This window comes from Coregonus clupeaformis, chromosome 10 (genome assembly GCF_020615455.1).
Source record: "Coregonus clupeaformis isolate EN_2021a chromosome 10, ASM2061545v1, whole genome shotgun sequence".
NCBI lineage: Eukaryota > Metazoa > Chordata > Actinopteri > Salmoniformes > Salmonidae > Coregonus > Coregonus clupeaformis.
In genome coordinates, this window is record NC_059201.1 from 25,289,063 (window position 1) to 25,309,452 (window position 20,390).

Below are 20,390 nucleotides of genomic sequence, written 5' to 3' on the forward strand. Positions count from 1 at the left end.
GCTACAGAGGAGCTGCATAAAAGAGCACATTGTGTGTGTGTGTGTGTGTGTTTGTGTGTGTGTGTGTCTGGGTTCATGTTTGTGTGTGTGTTTAGAATATGCAGTAGGTTTCTCAATGTTTCTCTAGGACATTTCCACATTATGTAATCAAAATAGATCAGTGATGAAGTGGTTGTTTCCTGTTGTCTAATGTGCCAGTTGACCAGGTCTTTATAAAAAATTACAAACCTGTTATTGACAATGGTCTGAAGAAAAAGTTGAATAGGCATTGTTGATTAATATATTTAATTGATGGACCAATACAAACTTGAATGAATAAATAAGGCAGAATATCCCTGAGCAGGGCGGACGAGGTTCCTATAGCTCAGACTGGACATGACAACATTGGACAGATGCTGATGTCAATGTACCCTGCCCAAACTCTGGGGTGTGCCCCACCCAGAATCCTGAATTCCGCTCCACTTATCCCACTTTTCCGGGGTCCCATCCAGAATGACTCATGCTTATCCCAATAGCAACAGGGCGATAACACATTTGTGTGTACACATTGATGCTTCATGGCAGACAACAAGGCCGCTTTAAAGGATTGCTTCCTCTCCTTGTCCGGACAGTTACAAGAAGAATGGGACATCAAACCAAAACAAGATTCCAGTTCTGGAAATGTCTGGTCCTCCCAAAAGTCTGTCCAGAGAGCAGTGTGTCAAATATACTGGCCATCTCTTCCTGGCATCCATGATATACTGCTATGGTTTCACTCTGAGAGAGAAGGAAGGAGGGAGGTTGGAGGAAGGGGAGCGAGGGAGGGTTGGGAAAGAGCACATGGTCAGGAGTTCAGTGTGTCCGGTCAGAGTCCCATGTCTCCTCTCTGGCTCTCTGGATGAAGCTCTGCTCTGGCCTTCCGGGTCCACAGTCCAGCAGACAGGGAGATCTGATTGCCATTACCTCACCAGCCTGGCCAGGGTGAATGACAGTTGGCTGACATTGGTCTGAGAAACAGAGATCAACATGTGAACCCTTCACCCTTCCACCTCCCCACAGATGTGTTTGAAGCCCTGCATGAATGATATTATCACGAAAGAGGCCGATCATTTTCCCCCTATGCAGCGATATTCCAACAGCAGTTGGGGAATGGAAACTATAAATAGCCACATTCTGAATTTGACCCTCGGATTCCAAGGAAGTGTGGCCTCATCGAAGGTCATTTGAGAATGTGGCGTAGAGACATCAGAGCAATGCTACTCACTGCTAATCCTTACTTAAGCATTTCACTGTAAGGTCTACACCTGTTGTATTTGGCGCATGTGGCAAATAAAATGTGATTTGATTTGATTCTAATCTTTCATGTCACAGCCATGATGGAATAATCAAAGTTATGACTGAAGCTGAAATTGTGGACCCATGAGCAATCGTAGCCTGGATAGATTACCTGACTGTTTCTGCATTTAACTACTTAATTGCCTTGGCAAGACAGCGCCAAACATAATGGCACCCACAACTACAATCATGGTAACATTAAGAATTCTCCACTTTGTTATTATTTTGCCACCAGGCGTGATACGCAACTCTAAACATTATTGAGGGATAAGAGCATGTAGGACTTGAACTTCTGTTCTGTTTGATTACGCTCTTGATCAGGCATAGAGTCCTCTGCACATTGTGTGATGATTGGTAAGATACTGTAACAGCAACAGTGAGTTTGTTTTGATTTTTGTTGCTGGCATTCACACCAGGCCTGAGATATATACGCCATTAGTGGTTGATGAGGTGTCGAGGAAGGCCAACAGGAAAAGAAGGATTGGGCATCGAGTTGAACATTAATAATCAGGAATGACACTGTCCAAAATCCATCAACGAAGGCTTTCTGGTCTGTGCTGTGAAAACATTAGCAGCACAATCTCTCACGAGCTCTATTAACAACTAGGGCGGATGATATGGGAACGTAAACATAATTTGTCCCTAGTCAGGGAATAGATTTAAAACACAATTATGCACTGTTAATAACAAACACATGAAGTCATGTTTCTCTGCCAGTGGCCCAGATGAGAATAGAAAACAGAAGAGAGCAGTAAAAGCGAGGGAGGGAGGGAGGGTGGGAGGGAGGGTGGGAGGGAGGGAGGGGGCTGGATGGAAGGTGGTCAATGAAGTGTTGGGAGTTAATCATGGGACTGTTCGAAAATTGGCCAAATGGTCGAAATCAGAGACTGAAAAGGGGTAACTTCTGCACTCTCACAGTACACTAACTCTTACACATAGATGAATGTGTACACATGTAAACAAAACAGTACATAACTATATTTGAAGCAATTGCTACAATACAGACTATGCTTTAGAAGTAAGTACTATCTCTATCAAAGCCTTAACCCATCGCAATCGAGTTCTCTCCATCATTGTACATAAACTACTCCACAGCAGCCAGTAGCTTTGTTTGGATATCTCCCACAGACAACACTCCTCATCATGAGGGATGGCTGCTGCGGAACAGAGAACCTCTTGTGTAATCTTCTGCGTCAGTTTAAGAGTTTAAACGGAGATCCAACAAAAGGAAAATGGATGACCTCTGCAAAATCTTATGGCTCAAGTTACTGTTAGGGATCCTTTTGAGCAAGTGACCAATACTAACAAAAAAAACAATACCAAAAACTAACTTGAATTTAAAGTACAGAGAAAGAGAGAGAGACAGAGAGAGATAGGGAGAGGGAGAGAAAGAGAGAGAGACAAGATGGCGTATTGCATAGAAAGCGGTACAAACCACCCCAAGATAAAAACATATTGTTCAAAATCAGTAAGTTAGACTAAATATTAGCATTTCATATATTCGCAGTAAATAAAATTCAATCTGGATAATAACACAAAACAAATCATAAGGCTAGAGAAATATATCGACAAATATTACAACAACACGCAACACCCAAACATGGCGGAAGATAAACGAGGAGAACCAATCCCCAAGAGAAAACGCGACTCGTCGACTGATACAGATGATATATGCTTTTCACCACTGGGTCTGGTAAGTGTGGAAAGCGACCTGTTGAAGTCGATAAATGACAAATTGGGCATACTAGAATTGGTCAGTAAGGACGTAAAAGAGTTGAAAGCGAGTCTTGAAATGAGTGACGAAAAAGCAGCGATAATGGAAACATAAACCAAAAAATTAAAAGTGACAGTAACTAAGATGGAAACGGACGTTAGGGAACTTTAAAAGGAGAACAACCTTCTGAGAGAAGCCTTACTAGATATCCAAACTAGATTGATGTGAGAAAATCTAGTACTTACGGGTATTCAGGAAAAGGAGGGAGAAATAACCGAGAATATTATGAAGGATTTCCTGCATACAGCGCTTCAGATCCCACTCGAGGCTGTCGATAAAATCCAACTCGAATGTGTACACCGTTTCGGACAAAGAGGACAGAAATATGATCGCCCAATCGTTGCCAAATTTGCATATTTTAAGGATAAAGCAATGGTTCAAAGACTAGGAAAAATACTTGCTGTCATGAAAATAGGCATGAATGATCAGTTCCTGAGAGAGATTGCAGAAAGGCGCAAAGTTCTGTATCCAATCTTCAAGGAAAATAGATTAAAAGGGAAACGTGTGGCACTTGTGGTCGATAAACTATATATTGACAACCAATGATAGGGATTGGAATATTAAATAACATTTATAGTAAGTATTGTATTTAAAAAAGGATAAAACGATAATACATCTTCAAATACAACTAATTAGAACATGGCTTTTTTGGCGGGCAGTTGTTGTTTTGGCGGACGGTTGTTGGGGTTGGTCCTGTGTTCTCAATGGCGTCCTTTCCCCCTTGCGGCAGGTGTGGGATGTGGATGCGATTGCACGCTCGGCCCATTTCCTCCGCAGTAAACCATGTGGTGTGCATTCTTGTGTTTGGAAAGGTGCAGTGTTAATTGAGTGAGAGGGGAAATGGTTGCATATCCTAGAGCCGACGGGTGTCTATGAGCAGGGGTAGTGAGAGAGAGCTTTCAATTTTGTGTAGATGAGGGATATACATTTTTAAATATAGTATACATCTAATCTAATTTTTTATTGTCCTATCATGATGGAAAGATCCCCAACCCTATATCCTGGACACCCACCTGAGTGACCCATACACCAAAGAGAAGTTCCCATCTCTTTTATGGACCTGCTGTGAGTATGCAGCCTAAACAGAGAAATAAATGCGGTCAGAGACCTACTTGAGCAGCACTGCCCCCTCAAGATTCTGAGCCTGCCTGCCTGGCAGGGTTGGTCCTACAAAGCCAGAGCCCCCTGATGGGAGAGCATTATATACAAGGAAATTCTCAAAGCTGCTAATGAGAACCTTTACAACCTTTTACCTAGCCGGTGGGGATTCCGGTGGGGTACCCCCACCCAGGTAGTGGCAGTGCTGGCAACACTGGCTGCAGTAACCCATGGGGAGGGGGTCACACTCGGACAATCAGAGAGGGGGTTTATCATTGTGGCCCAGGTTGCACAAAATAATCAAAGGTCTGACTGCACGGAGATGCTTGAGAAAAATGGTTACAACGGGGGACCAGAGTGTTTGTGTCTCAGGTGAAGAGGGTGGATCTGATCTCCATCACCTAGGACTTGACATAGATTAAATAGATTAATTAAATCTCACATTGTTGTCAATTTCTGCTCAATCTTGCATGCTTTCTCAATCAGCTGTAACTGTATGTGCACTCGTAAATCAGGTCCTTTCTTGAGTTGGGCTCTGGGATATAAAGACCGTTGAGTATCTGATTTTATGGTGGATTGTGGAGGAGGGGGGTTGAGTGTGATGGAGTATGTGAGTATGTGCGTGTGTGTTTGTCCGGCATCTGTTGTGGGGGGGGTTATATAGAGGTGACAGCATTGGAAATGCTTTTGGCGGTTAATCTGCTTCTGTTTTGTGCGTGGCACTGTGAGCTGTTTTCGATGGATGGGTCCTGGCCTCTCAGGGCCTTAGGGATCCGGAGGGATGTGGGTGGGATGCCGATCACTGGGATGACGGCTCAACTTGGGATGGGGTTTAGCGGGGTAATTAGTGGAGAACAATTTAAGGGATACTTAGTAGCAATGCAAATATCATGGTACAGCTATATGGACACTCAATCATTACGGTATTTTTTATTGGTAAATTTACAAACATATATAATGATAAATAGACTTGAAACTTGTATCTCATTATGGTGTATGGTGAAATAAGTATAGCCAGTTATAATTGTAATGGCTTAGCTGATAATAACAAAAGAAGAACAATATTTACATGGCTCAAAGAGAAGGAATATAATATCTATTGTTTTACAGGAAACTCATTCAACAATTCTAGATGAAGTTGCGTGGAAAAAGGAATTGGGGGGCGAAATATACTTTTCCCATGGGCAAAGAAATTCAAAAGGGGTGATGATATTAATTAATAGTAAATTGTCCAAATAGATACGCAAGGTAGATGGATTATTTTAAATATGTTATTGGACAATAAACAGATATTGCTCATTAACATTTACGGACCAAATAATGATGATCCACACTTCTTTGACAATATGTATAATACATTATCAACCCTGCAAGCAATTCAAGACAATATTATTATGGTGGGGGATTATAATACTGTTTTAAATAGCTCAATGGACCGTAAAGGAAATCACACCACAAACAATCACCCACATGCTCTTAAGGAAATCGTGAATGTCATGGATACATTAGAACTAGTAGATATATGGAGGCTTAAATATCCTGATTTAGTGAGATATACATGGCGGAGACTCAATCAAGCTAGTCGTCTTGACTTCTTTCTTATCTCATTCTCGTTGGCACCTAAAGTTAAAAAAGTGTTGATAGGGGACAGAATGCGGTCGGACCATCATATAATTGGCATATACATTACTCTTACTGAATTTCCACGTGGGCGAGGATATTGGAAATTTAATCAAAGCCTATTGGATGATAATACATTTTTTACTAGGACAAAGGAATTTATAACTGACTTTTTCCGACATAACATAGGTACAGCAAATCCCCTTATTGTATGGGACACCTTTAAATGTGCCTTTAGAGGCCATGCAATTCAGTACTCATCTCGGAAACAAAAGCAATTTAGGTCAAAAGAGTTTATACTAACAAAGGAAATAGAAAGTCTAACAGAACAGATAGATGGCAATAAAAACTGTCACATAGAGGCTCAGAATAAATTAGAGGAAAAGCAAAAAGAAATGGAGAAACTCATTCAAGAAAGATCAAGTGTAATATATTATAAAAAATAAAGCAAACTGGATGGAATAAGGGGAAAAATGCACCAAATTCTTTTTTCATCTTCAACATAGGAATGCTACCAAAAATAATTTAATGAAACTGGTTACAATTGACGGAGTAACCCATGATTCACCAAATTATATTTTGAAGGAGGAAACAAGGTACTTTAAGCATATTTTTTCGTTTCAGTCGCCTCCATCTCCTCTAAATGAAGCTAATTGTAGAGATTTTTTTTCTATTGATAATGTAAAATTAACAGCCAAACAGAAAGACTCATGTGAAGGTGAAATTACAGAGGAGGAACTTCTGAATGCAATTAAAGACTTTAAGTCTGGGAAAACTCCAGGGTTGGATGGCATACCAGTCGAAATATACCAAACCTTTTTTGATATACTAAGAGGACCGTTATTACCATGTTTTAACCACTCCTATGTAAATGGTAGATTATCTGACATTCAAGAAGAAGGTCTGATCTCATTATTACTTAAACAGGATACAAGTGGAAAATATAAAGATCCAGTCCATTTAAAAAAATGGAGGCCCCTTACACTTCAGTGTTGTGATGCAAAAATTCTAGCAAAATGTATAGCGCATAGAATTAAAAAGGTATTGTCGGATATTAATCATTCTAATCAGACAGGTTTTTTACATGGAAGATACATTGGAGATAATATAAGGCAAGTATTGGAAACAATAGAACATTATAGAAAATCTGAGAAACCAGGCCTGCTATTCATAGCAGACTTCGAAAAGGCATTTGATAAAGTACGACTGGGGTTTATATATAAATGCCTGGAGCATTTCAATTTTGGTGAATCTCTTATAAAATGGGTCAAAATCATGTATAGTAACCCTAGGTGTATTTCTCAGAAAGTTTTAAACTGTCAAGAGGAGTGAAACAAGGTTGTCCACTATCGGCATATCTATTTATTGTGGCCATCGAGATGTTAGCTATTAAAATCAGATCCAACAATAATATCAGGGGATTAGAAATCCAGGGCTTAAAAACAAAGGTGTCATTGTACGCTGATGATTCATGTTTTCTTTTAAATCCACAACTAGAATCACTCCACAGCCTCATAGAGGATCTAGATACATTTTCTAACCTCTCTGGATTACAACCAAATTATGACAAATGTACTATATTACGTATTAGATTAATAAAAAATGTACATTGCCATGTAGTTTACCAATAAAATGGTCTGATGGTGATGTGGATACACTCGGAATACATATCCCAAAGGAAATAAATGATCTCACTTCAATAAATTATAATAGAAAGTTAGCAAAAATAGATAAGATCTTGCTACCATGGAAAGGTGGGTGCCTGTCAATTTGTGGACAAATCCCCCTGATTAACTCTTTAGTATTATCCCAGATTACCTATTTGCTTATGGTCTTGCCTACGCCTAGCGAACAGTTTTTTAAATTATATGAGAAAAAAATATTCCATTTTATTTGGAACGGCAAGCCAGACAAAATTAAACAGGCCTATTTATATAATGAATATGAATGCGGAGGACAGAAATGATTAAATATTAAAGCATTAGACCTATCACTAAAAGCTTCAGTCATACAAAAGTTATACTTAAATCCGAACTGGTTCTCTAGCAAATTAGTAAGATTGTCTCACCAAATGTTCAAGAATGGCCTTTTTCCCTTTATTCAGATTACAAGCACTCACTTTCAGTTATTTGAAAAGGAAATCATCTCCCAGACATCACTATTTCTAAAACAAGCCATAGAAAGTTGGTTGCAATTTCAATTTAATCCTCCAGAAATGACAGAACAAATAATGCAACCAATATTGTGGTTAAACTCAAATATACTAATTGACAAAAAACCTTTTTTTTTTGACAAAATGTTTAAAAAATGTATAATCTTTGTAAATTATATCATCGGTAGGACTAGTGGAGTTATGTCGCACATGCAGCTAACAAAAACATATGGAAATGTCTGCTCTACCCAAAATTACAACCAAATAATTGCAGCCTAACCACAAAAATGGAAGAGGAAAGTGGAAGGAGGAAAAAGTAAGGAACTTGTCTGTCGGCCTTGCATTAAAGAACATAATTGGTTAAAGAAAACTGTGATAAATAAAAAAGTATATCATTTTCATTTAAGGACCAAAGGATTGACAGCCGTCCCATATAGATTGCAAAATAGTTGGGAAGAGATTTTTGACGTACTGGTGCACAAAATCAAATACTAAGGAAGTCTCGAGGTTTTGCTCGCCTGAGGTAGAATATCTTATGATAAGCTGTAGACCACACTATTTACCAAGAGAGTTTTCATCTATATTTTTCATAGCTGTCTATTTACCACCACAAACCAATGCTGGCATTAAGATTGCACTGAATGAGCTGTATAAGGCCATAAGTCAACAGGAAAACGCTCATCCAGATGCAGCGCTCCTAGTGGCCGGGGACTTTAATGCAGGGAAACTTAAATCCATTCTCCCTAATTTCTACCAGCATGTTAAATGTGCAACCAGAGGAAAAAAAACTCTAGACCACCTTGACTCCACACACAGAGACGCATACAAAGCTCTCCCACGCCCTCCATTTGGCAAATCTGACCATAACTCTATCCTCCTGATTCCTGCTTATAAGCAAAAACTAAAGCAGTAAGCACCAGTGACTCGGTTAATAAAAAAGTGGTCAGATGACGCAGATGCTAAGCTACAGGACTGTTTTGCTAGCACAGACTGGAACATGTTCTGGGATTCTTCAGATAGCATTGAGGAGTACACTACATCATTCACTGGCTTCATCAATAAGTGCATCGATGTTGTCGTCCCCACAGTGACCGTACGTACATACCCCAACCAGAAGCCATGGATTACAGGAAACATCCGCACTGAGCTAAAGGGTAGAGCTGCCGCTTTCAAGGAGCGGCAACTCTTATAAGAAATCCAGCTATGCCCTCCGACGAACCATCAAACAGGCAAATAGTCAATACAGGACTAAGATTGCATCGTACTACACTGGCTCTGACGCTCGTCGGATGTGGCAGGGCTTGAAAACTATTACAGACTACAAAGGGAAGCACAGCTGCGAGCTGCCCAGTGACACAATACTTCCAGACGAGCTAAACCACTTCTATGCTTGCTTCGAGGCAAGCAACACTGAAGCATGCATGAGAGCACCAGCTGTTCCGGATGACTATGTGATCACGCTCTCCGTAGCCGATGTGAGTAAGACTTTTAAGCAGGTCAACATTCACAAGGCCCCAGGGCCAGACGGATTACCAGGACAAGTACTCCGAGCATGTGCTGACCAACTGGTAAGTGTCTTCACTGACATTTTCAACATGTCCCTGACTGAGTCTGTAATACCAACATGTTTCAAGCAGACCACCATAGTCCCCGTGCCCAAGGACTCTAAGATAACCTGCCTAAATGACTACTGACCCGTAGCACTGACGTCTGTAGCCATGAAGTGCTTTGAAAGGCTGGTCATGGCTCACATCAAAAGCATTATCCCAGAAACCCTAGACCCACTACAATTTGCATACCGCCCCAACAGATCCACAGATGATGCAATCTCTATTGCACTCCACACTGCCCTTTCCCACCTGGACAAGAGGAACACCTACGTGAGAATGCTATTCATTGACTACAGCTCAGCATTCAACACCATAGTGCCCTCAAAGCTCATCACTAAGCTAAGGATCCTGGGACTAAACACCTCCCTCTGCAACTGGATCCTGGACTTCCTGACGGGCCGCCCCCAGGTGGTAAGGGTAGGTAACAACACATCTGCCACACTGATCCTCAACACGGGGGCCCCTCAGGGGTGCGTGCTCAGTCCCCTCCTGTACTCCCTGTTCACCCATGACTGCATGGCCAGGCACGACTCCAACACCATCGTTAAGTTAGCCGACGACACAACAGTGGTCTGCCTGATCACCGACAATGATGAGACAGCCTATAGGGAGGAGGTCAGAGACCTGGCCGTGTGGTCATAGGATAACAACCTCTCCCTCAACGTCACCAAGACAAAGGAGATGATTGTGGACTACAGGAAAAAAAGAGGACTGAGCACGCCCCCATTCTCATCGACGGGCTGTAGTGGAACAGGTTGAGAGCTTCAAGTTCCTTGGTGTCCACATCACCAACGAACTATCATGGTCCAAACACACCAAGACAGTCGTGAAGAGGGCACGACAAAGCCTATTCCCCCTCAGGAGACTGAAAAGATTTGGCATGGGTCCTCAGATCCTAAAAAAATTCTACAGCTGCACCATCGAGAGCATCCTGACTGGTTGTATCACCGACTGGTGTGGCAACTGCTTGGCCTCTGACCGCAAGGCACTACAGAGGGTAGTGCGTACGGCCCAGTACATCACTGGGGCCAAGCTTCCTGCCATCCAGGGACCTCTATACCAGGCGGTGTCAGAGGAAGGCCCTCAAAATTGTCAAAGACTCCAGCCACCCTAGTCATAGACTGTCTCTCTCTGCTACCGCACGGCAAGCTGGTACCGGAGTGCCAAGTCTAGGTCCAAAAGACTTCTCAACAGCTTCTACCCCCAAGCCATAAGACTCCTGAACAGCTAATCATGGCTACCCGGACTATTTGCACTAACCCCCCACCCCATCCTTTTACGCTGCTGCTACTCTGTTAATTATTTATGCATAGTCACTTTAACTCTACCCACATGTACATATTACTTCAACTACCTCAACTAACCGGTGCCCCCGCACATTGACTCTGCACCGGTACCCCCCTGTATATATACCCTCCCTACATTTATTTTATTTTACTTCTGCTCTTTTTTTCTCAACACGTACTTTTTTGTTAAAAATAAATGCACTGTTGGTTAAGGGCTGTAAGTAAGCATTTCACTGTAATGTCTGCACCTGTTGTATTCGGTGCATGTGGCCAATAAAATTTGATTTGATGAACTGATACGCAAAACGACACCGGATTCAAAACTTAGAATCTTTCAATTTAAATTATTATATACAATTCCTCCTACCAATAGAATGTTATTTATATGGGGGATACAATCTTCCCAGCTCTGCAGATTTTGCTGCGAAGAGACAGAATCATTAGATCATTTGTTTTGGTACTGTCCATTTGTAGCTTGTTTTTGGACACAGGTCCAGGAATGGCTAAAGGATTGCAATATTTACCTGGAGCTAACCCTGCAGATAGCACTACTGGGTGATCTGAATAGTCATAGTCAATCGATCAATAACATAATGATAAAAATGTTTATTTTCAATCCACAATCTGTAGAAACAATGAGAATAGAAAGGTTCAGAACTTTTGTAAGACATCACAGTACAGTTGAAATATATATGGCAAATAGAAATCCTATATGGATGGTGTTAAAAGATAGATGGGAGGTGTTGAATGGAATTGAAGGATGGGACTAATATCAACTAACAACAAACAATAACAAGATAACTAATAATGTAGGCACGCTGTGTCCATAATAAGTGTATGGGTTGTAGGTTGGGAGCTTTTGTGAAGGCGCACAGTTAGAAAGATATGGCATATAGAAGCAAACCGGATGGATATCATGAAAATGATCGGAGAGGTTGAGATTAGAAGATATATATATATATATATATATACAGTGAGGAAAAAAAGTATTTAGTCAGCCACCAATTGTGCAAGTTCTCCCACTTAAAAAGATGAGAGAGGCCTGCAATTTTCATCATAGGTACACGTCAACTATGACAGACAAAATGAGCAAAAAAAATCCAGAAAATCACATTGTAGGATTTTTTATGAATTTATTTGCAAATTATGGTGGAAAATAAGTATTTGGTCAATAACAAAAGTTTCTCAATACTTTGTTATATACCCTTTGTTGGCAATGACACAGGTCAAACGTTTTCTGTAAGTCTTCACAAGGTTTTCACACACTGTTGCTGGTATTTTGGCCCATTCCTCCATGCAGATCTCCTCTAGAGCAGTGATGTTTTGGGGCTGTCGCTGGGCAACACAGACTTTCTCCCTCCAAAGATTTTCTATGGGGTTGAGATCTGGAGACTGGCTAGGCCACTCCAGGACCTTGAAATGCTTCTTACGAAGCCACTCCTTCGTTGCCCGGGCGTTGTGTTTGGGATCATTGTCATGCTGAAAGACCCAGCCACGTTTCATCTTCAATGCCCTTGCTGATGGAAGGAGGTTTTCACTCAAAATCTCACGATACATGGCCCCATTCATTCTTTCCTTTACACGGATCAGTCGTCCTGGTCCCTTTGCAGAAAAACAGCCCCAAAGCATGATGTTTCCACCCCCATGCTTCACAGTAGGTATGTTGTTCTTTGGATGCAACTCAGCATTCTTTGTCCTCCAAACACGACGAGTTGAGTTTTTACCAAAAAGTTCTATTTTGGTTTCATCTGACCATATGACATTCTCCCAATCCTCTTCTGGATCATCCAAATGCACTCTAGCAAACTTCAGACGGGCCTGGACATGTACTGGCTTAAGCAGGGGGACACGTCTGGCACTGCAGGATTTGAGTCCCTGGCGGCGTAGTGTGTTACTGATGGTAGGCTTTGTTACTTTGGTCCCAGCTCTCTGCAGGTCATTCACTAGGTCCCCCGTGTGGTTCTGGGATTTTTGCTCACCGTTCTTGTGATCATTTTGACCCCACGGGGTGAGATCTTGCGTGGAGCCCCAGATCGAGGGAGATTATCAGTGGTCTTGTATGTCTTCCATTTCCTAATAATTGCTCCCACAGTTGATTTCTTCAAACCAAGCTGCTTACCTATTGCAGATTCAGTCTTCCCAGCCTGGTGCAGGTCTACAATTTTGTTTCTGGTGTCCTTTGACAGCTCTTTGGTCTTGGCCATAGTGGAGTTTGGAGTGTGACTGTTTGAGGTTGTGGACAGGTGTCTTTTATACTGATAACAAGTTCAAACAGGTGCCATTAATACAGGTAACGAGTGGAGGACAGAGGAGCCTCTTAAAGAAGAAGTTACAGGTCTGTGAGAGCCAGATATCTTGCTTGTTTGTAGGTGACCAAATCCTTATTTTCCACCATAATTTGCAAATAAATTCATAAAAAATCCTACAATGTGATTTTCGGGATTATTTTTTCTCAATTTGTCTGTCATAGTTGACGTGTACCTATGATGAAAATTACAGGCCTCTCTCATCTTTTTAAGTGGGAGAACTTGCACAATTGGTGGCTGACTAAATACTTTTTTCCCCCACTGTATATAAAAACATGGGGGATTGGAAGTGATGCAGACAATTACATTGATGGAAGTTACAATCTATCTGCAATATTAAGCTGATCTACCCCCAAAATAAAAAATAAAAAAATAAATAAATGCACCCGACCAATACCTCTCAATATTTTCAACATCCAATAATGTGCTGAGATGTGAAACAACATTCACATCACAGACCAGTCATCTGTATAAAAGACATGACTCTCTCTCTCTCCTCCTCCTGACAGAAGGCTGTTGTGGCCTGGCACTGGACCATCCCTTCATTAGGACCTTCATTAGTAGAGTGTGTTGTCCTTAACTCTGCCTGCAGCTCACCATTTAACATGCAGCCAGCTTAGCTTTCCTTGGGAGTGCACTGTTTTTATTGTCTATAGGAGAGAGGACTGGTAGCCTGAAGGTGTACTGTTTAGTCAAAGTCCAAAGAACACACACATATTTTTACATTTTACGTTTTAGTCCTTGAGAGTTAGTTAAGATACTCTTCAAAGAGATAGGGTTTCAGACGTTTTTGAAAGATGGGCATGGACTTTGCTGTCCTGACTTTAGGGGGAAGCTTGTTCCACCATTGGGGTGCCAGGACAAAGAAGTGCTTTGACTGGGCTGAGCGGGAGCTGACCTCCCCCTAGGGGTGGGAGGGCCAAGAGACCACATGTGGCTCGGGTTGGGTTGTAGGGTTTGAGCATAGCCTGAAGGTAAGGAGGTGCAGTTCCTCTTGCTGCTCCGTAGACAAGCACCAGGGCTTTGAAGATGATATGAGCTTCGACTGGAAGCCAGTGGAGTGTGCGGAGGCGCGGTGTGACATGGGAGAATTTAGGATGGTTGAACACCAGGCGGGCTGCGGCATTCTAGATAAATTGCAGGGGTTTGGTAGCACAGCCAATAGAGAGTTGGTTTATTCTAGACGGGAGATGACAAGTGCCTGGATTAGGACCTGCGCTGCTTCCTGTGTGAGGAAAGGTCGTACTCTACAGATGTTGTAGAGCATGAACCTGCAGGAGCGAGTCACTGCTTTGATGTTTGCAGAGAATGACAGGGTGTTGTCCAGGGTCATGCCAAGGTTCTTTGCACTCTGGGAGGGGGACACCGTGGAGTTGTCAACCGTGATGAAGAAGTCTTGGAGCGGGCAAGCCTTTCCCGGGAGGAAGAGCAGCTCCGTTTTGTCGAGGTTGAGCTTGAGGTGGTGGGCCGACATCCATGTTGAGATGTCTGGCAGGCATGCAAAGATACGTGTCACCACCTGGGTGTCAGAAGGGGGAGAAGGAGAAGAGTAGTTGAGTGTCATCCACATAGCAATGATAGAAGAGACCATGTGAGGATATGACAGAGCTGAGTGACTTTGTGTAAAGAGAAAAGAGGAGAGAGCCTAGAACCGTGCCCTGGGGACACCAGTAGTGAGAGCATGTGGTACAGACGCAGATCCTGTCCACGCCACCTAATAGAAGCGACCTGCCAGGTAGGATGAAATCAGGAGTGTGCAGAGATGCCCATCCCTGAGAGGGTGGAGAGGAGGAAATGATGGTTCACGGTGTTGAAGACAGACACATACATACACACACACACATGCACTCATGCACATATGGTGGACAAAAGCCTCACACGTGCATCATAACCTCCCATTTGTTATATCCTGTTTCTGAACAACTACACTGAACAAAAATATAAATGCAACATGTAAAGTGTTGGTCTCATGTTTCATGAGCTGAAATAAAAGATCCCGGAAATGTCCATACACACAAAAAGCTTATTTCTCTCAAGTTTTTTGCACAAATGTCTTGTTAGTGAGCATTTCTCCTTTGCCAAGATAATCCATCCACCTGACAGGTGTGGCATATCAAAAAGCTGATTAAACAGCATGATCATTACACAGGTGCACCTTGTGCTGGGGACAATAAAAGGCCACTCTAAAATGTGCAGTTTTGTCACACAGCACAATGCCACAGATTTGAAGGAGCGTGCAATTGGCATGCTGACTGCAGGAATGTCCACCAGAGCTGTTGCCAGAGATTTTAATGCTAATTTCTTTACCATAAGCTGCCTCCAATGTTGTTTTAGATAATTTTGCAGTACGTCCAAACAGCCTCACAACCGCAGACCACATGTAACCACGCCAACCCAGGACCTCCACATCTGGTTTCTTCACCTGCGGGATCGTCTGAGACCAGCCACCCGGACAGCTGATGAAACTGAGGAGTATTTCTGTCTTTAATAAAAATAAATAAAAACTCATTCTGATTGGCTGGGCCTGGATCCCCAGTAGGTCCCAGGCCCACCCATGGCTGCGCCCCTGCCCAGTCATGTGAAATCCATAGATTAGGGCCTAATTTATTTCAATTTACTGATTTCCTTATAAGAACTGTAACTTGGTAAAATTGTTGAAATTGTTGCATGTTGTGTTTATATTTTTGTTCAGTATAGCTACATTGCTCAGTAGAGCATCCACTGAATGTAACGCTGAAGTCTGCTTCTTGTCTCTTTGTCTGGTAAAAATGCCCATGAATCCCTCTGTTTATACAGCTTGATGTCAGAGCCAATGAAAATATTGCACTCATAGCTCCAATTGTGGTGCCCCTCAGTAGTTTAGCATACATTAATTACAGCTGTTCTCGATTGCTTGAGCACATTTGTCCAAACACAATAAACTTTTTCAAAACAATTAACAAGCAGCCCCAAACTGAAACACGTTGGCCAAAATGACACATTTAATTTGAAAAATGCATTAATACTCTCAAAACATTAAATACATGACACAAAATCAACTACCTCCATCAAAACAGAAAACTTGTTATCTAATGAAAAGTTTTTTCAATCAATCATTACAAAATGGCCCAATAAATACTAACTACAACTATCAATATACCCTAACATGGTTAACCCTCTTTTATATGTCTGTGCCGTTTGTTGATACTATAATTATAGTATGCACCATAAAAGGCAAGTAAACATATTATCACAGCATGGGCTGTATAATTTTTTCCTAAAACGATTTTACCAAAGATGACCAATGCAGAAAGAATGTCACTCAAGAGCATGAATATTCAGAAACAAAAGGTTTTATTTGACCTTTTTCCAGTTTAACAGAGCTGAACTACAGTATCTTCCTCTAGAGACCTCTCCTTTGTCCTTTCCCTCAGCCTCTTACTTGGTCCATTCTTGCAAACAACAACTAAGAGGTGACCTCTTTTATGCATGAATAAGGACTGATTTCTGATTGAACAATTGTGCAAATAAGTTTTGCACATGCGCAGAAGAGGTTCACATTCATGGGAGTAATTTGTATCAGCTGTGACCAAATGTTTTAATTTGGTGTGTCATGATTTACTCAACTGAGTTTTGCGTCTTTTGTAGAGAGTTGTGTTTAATGTTTTGCAAAAATGTGCTTAGCATTTACATGGTGTGTGAAAGCAATGAGAAATGACTTGCAGTTTTGCAAAAAAAGAACCTACTGTGCTCAGTAGGTTATGGTGGAGATCAAGTGGACCCCAGTTTTATTAAAAGTGTCTTAGCAATTGAGAAAAACTATAACTCTTAACAGCTTTAATTGTAGAGCCTTGGAAAGCAAGGAAAGCAAAGGAAAGCAAGGGAATTTTTACATGTGCTGTACATAGACCTTCACAATACAGAACAACACACACAAAGACAATATACAATATAAGCGGAATATGATCTATAGTGAAAACATTCCTGATGCTGAGTGTACTGTATATAGGTATTTTGGGTAGTAATCTGACAGGTGTTATATAAAACAGGAAGGGATGAGTGCTGAAAAAACAACCGCCATGAGTCATTTTCCATTGCAGAACTGAGCTGATCTGTGCTGCTCCCTCCCTCCATGTCAATAACTATCACACAAGTTCACAGTGTATTTTACTGCTATGTGCTGAGCATACCAACACCAATGTGTTTGGGTCTGTGTGTGTGAGACTGGTGTGTACTTTGAGGGTGTGTACTGTGTTAGAGTTCTCAATGACTGTCCAAGATGTGAGCGTGTGTGTTTCTCTATGAGTGTGTGATATTCTCACGAAAAGGCACTGTAACTGTCTTCACTGTCTGACTCGTATTGTCATGAGAGAGCACCTGTATCCTACTCTGTAAAGAGAGATACAGCTCAGCTCAGAGCAGCTTTTGGCTCGGCCTGATGGGTATTGTTGTTCTTTCCTTTTTGGGGGACTCTGCATATGACACAAGTGTGAGGAGGCCTGGTATTGTAATCATCGTCAGACAGAGAACTAGAGGAACGACAGCAGCCTCAGAGGAAAAAGACACACTTCCCTGCTCCTTATTGAAACAGACATAGACAAGCAATGATGGAAATCACCTAGTCCTCTCTGAAATGCACACAGCTGGAGAAGTACTGAGATACAGATAAAGCCATGCATGCACTTCAAATCTGAGCTGACCTTGTTAGGGTTAGGGTTACCATAATACACATTTGAGTAGATTCAAAACAATGATGCTTTATTGGCATGTCTGTATATAACATCTGACACCACCAAACTGCACTGTTGCCAAAGAGATTCATAGAATATATTCAGGAGGTGATGTATCACAGGTTCAACCATTAAACAATGAAACATTTATTATACAACTTTGGAGCTGTACAAGCTGCTTGCCAGTGCTCCTTAAGGCATGTAGGAAAATCACACTGGAATGCCAGAGACTGACACCAAGTGCATATCTTCTGGGTTTTCATTGTAGGGTGAGAGATTAAACACATAAAGGAGATGGGATTCCTGTGCATAAAAGGAAGTATTGGCTCATATGGGACATATTTGAGTAATGACCAACAGAAGCAGATGTGACCCAGACCAGAGACTGTTCATGTTCACATGGTAGATCTCGCTTAGGTTGGATGAATACAGTAATTGTTATAATGAGTTAATATACTTTATACTGTATGACATACCCAGTAAATACGATAAAAAAATAAATAGACAAATCATTGTAGATATGGATGCCTGTTGGAGTTCACCACTTTTTTCAGTTATTTGTTTTTCTCAACACTCTAATAAACCAAGGTAGAGTAGAAATAGAGACAGATGACAGGATGAAACAAGAGAGAGAGAGAAAGAGAGAGAGAGAGAGAGAGAGAGAGAGAGAGAGAGAGTCTTAGACAGAGATTACCACATTGAAAGATATACATAGAAGTGATAAAATGATGTTTTGAGAACCTAATGAGGTTCTAATGAACTGTATGTGTATGGAATTGTACAGTTGAAGTCAGACGTTTACATACACTTAGGTTGGAGTCATTAAAACTCGTTGTTCAACCACTCCACAAATTTCTTGTTAACAAACTATAGTTTTGGCAAGTCGGTTAGGACATCTACTTTGTGCATGACACAAGTAATTTTTCCAACAATTGTTTACAGACAGAGTATTTCACTTCTAATTCACTGTATCACAATTCCAGTGGGTCAGAAGTTTACATAAACTAAGTTAACTGTGCCTTTAAACAGCTTGGAAAATTCCAGAAAATAATGTCATGGCTTTAGAAGCTTCTGATAGGCTAATTGACATCATTTGAGTCAATTGGAGGTGTACCTGTGGATGTATTTCAAGGCCTACCTTCAAACTCAGTGCCTCTTTGCTTGACATCATGGGAAAATCAAAATAAATCAGCCAAGACCTCAGAAAAAAGATTGTAGACCTCCACAAGTCTGGTTCATCCTTGGAAGCAATTTCCAAACGCCTGAAGGTACCATGTTCATCTGTACAAACAATAGTACGCAAGTATAAACACTATGGGACCACGCAGCTGTCATACCGCTCAGGAAGGAGATGCGTTCTGTCTCCTAGAGATGAACGTACTTTGGTGCGAAAAGTGCAAATCAATCCCAGAACAACAGCAAAGGACCTTGTGAAGATGCTTGAGGAAACAGGTACATAAAGTATCTATATCCACAGTAAAACAAGTCCTATATCGACATAACCTGAAAAGCTGCTCAGCAAGGAAGAAGCCACTGCTCCAAAACCGCCATAAAAAAGCCAGACTACGGTTTGCAACTGCACATGGGGACAAAGATCGACTTTTTTGAGAAATGTCCTCTGGTCTGATGAAACAAAAATAGAACAGTTTGGCCATAATGACCATCGTTATGTTTGGAGGAAAAAGAGGGTCGCTTGCAAGCCGAAGAACACCATCCCAACTGTGAAGCACGGGGGTGGCAGCATCATGCTGTGGGGGTGCTTTGCTGCAGGAGGGACTGGTGCACTTCACAAAATGGATGGCATCATGAGGAAGGAAAATTATGTTGATATATTCAAGCAACATCTCAAGACATCAGTCAGGAAGTTAAAGCTTGGTCACAAATGGGTCTTCCAAATGGACAATGACCCCAAGCATACTTCCAAAGTTGTGGCAAAATGGCATAAGGACAATGAAGTCAAGGTATTGTTGGAGTGGCCATCACAAAGCCCTGACCTTAATCCTAAAGAAAATTTGTGGGCAGAACTGAAAAAGCGTGTGCGAGCAAGGAGGCCTACAAACCTGACTCAGTTACACCAGCTCTGTCAGGAGGAATGGGCCAAAATTCACCCAATTTATTGTGGGAAGCTTGTGGAAGGCTCTTCGAAACGTTTGACCCAAGTTAAACAATTTAAAGGAAATGCTAGCAAATACTAATTGAGTGTATGTAAACTTCTGACCTACTGGGAATGTGAAGAAAGAAATAAAAGCTGAAATAAATCATTCTCTCTAATATTATTCTGACATTTCACATTCTTAAAATAAAGTGGTGATCCTAACTGACCTAAAACAGGGAATTTTTACTAGGATTAAATGTCAGGAATTGTGAAAAACTGATTTTAAATGTATTTGGCTAAGGTGTATGTAAACTTCCGACTTCAATTGTATATTGCATGAAATTAGGCCGGGATTCAATCGAATCACGGGATATAGGCATTGCAGGTTTTAAAGGCAATTTCCGATTGAGCCAACATATGCAGTGT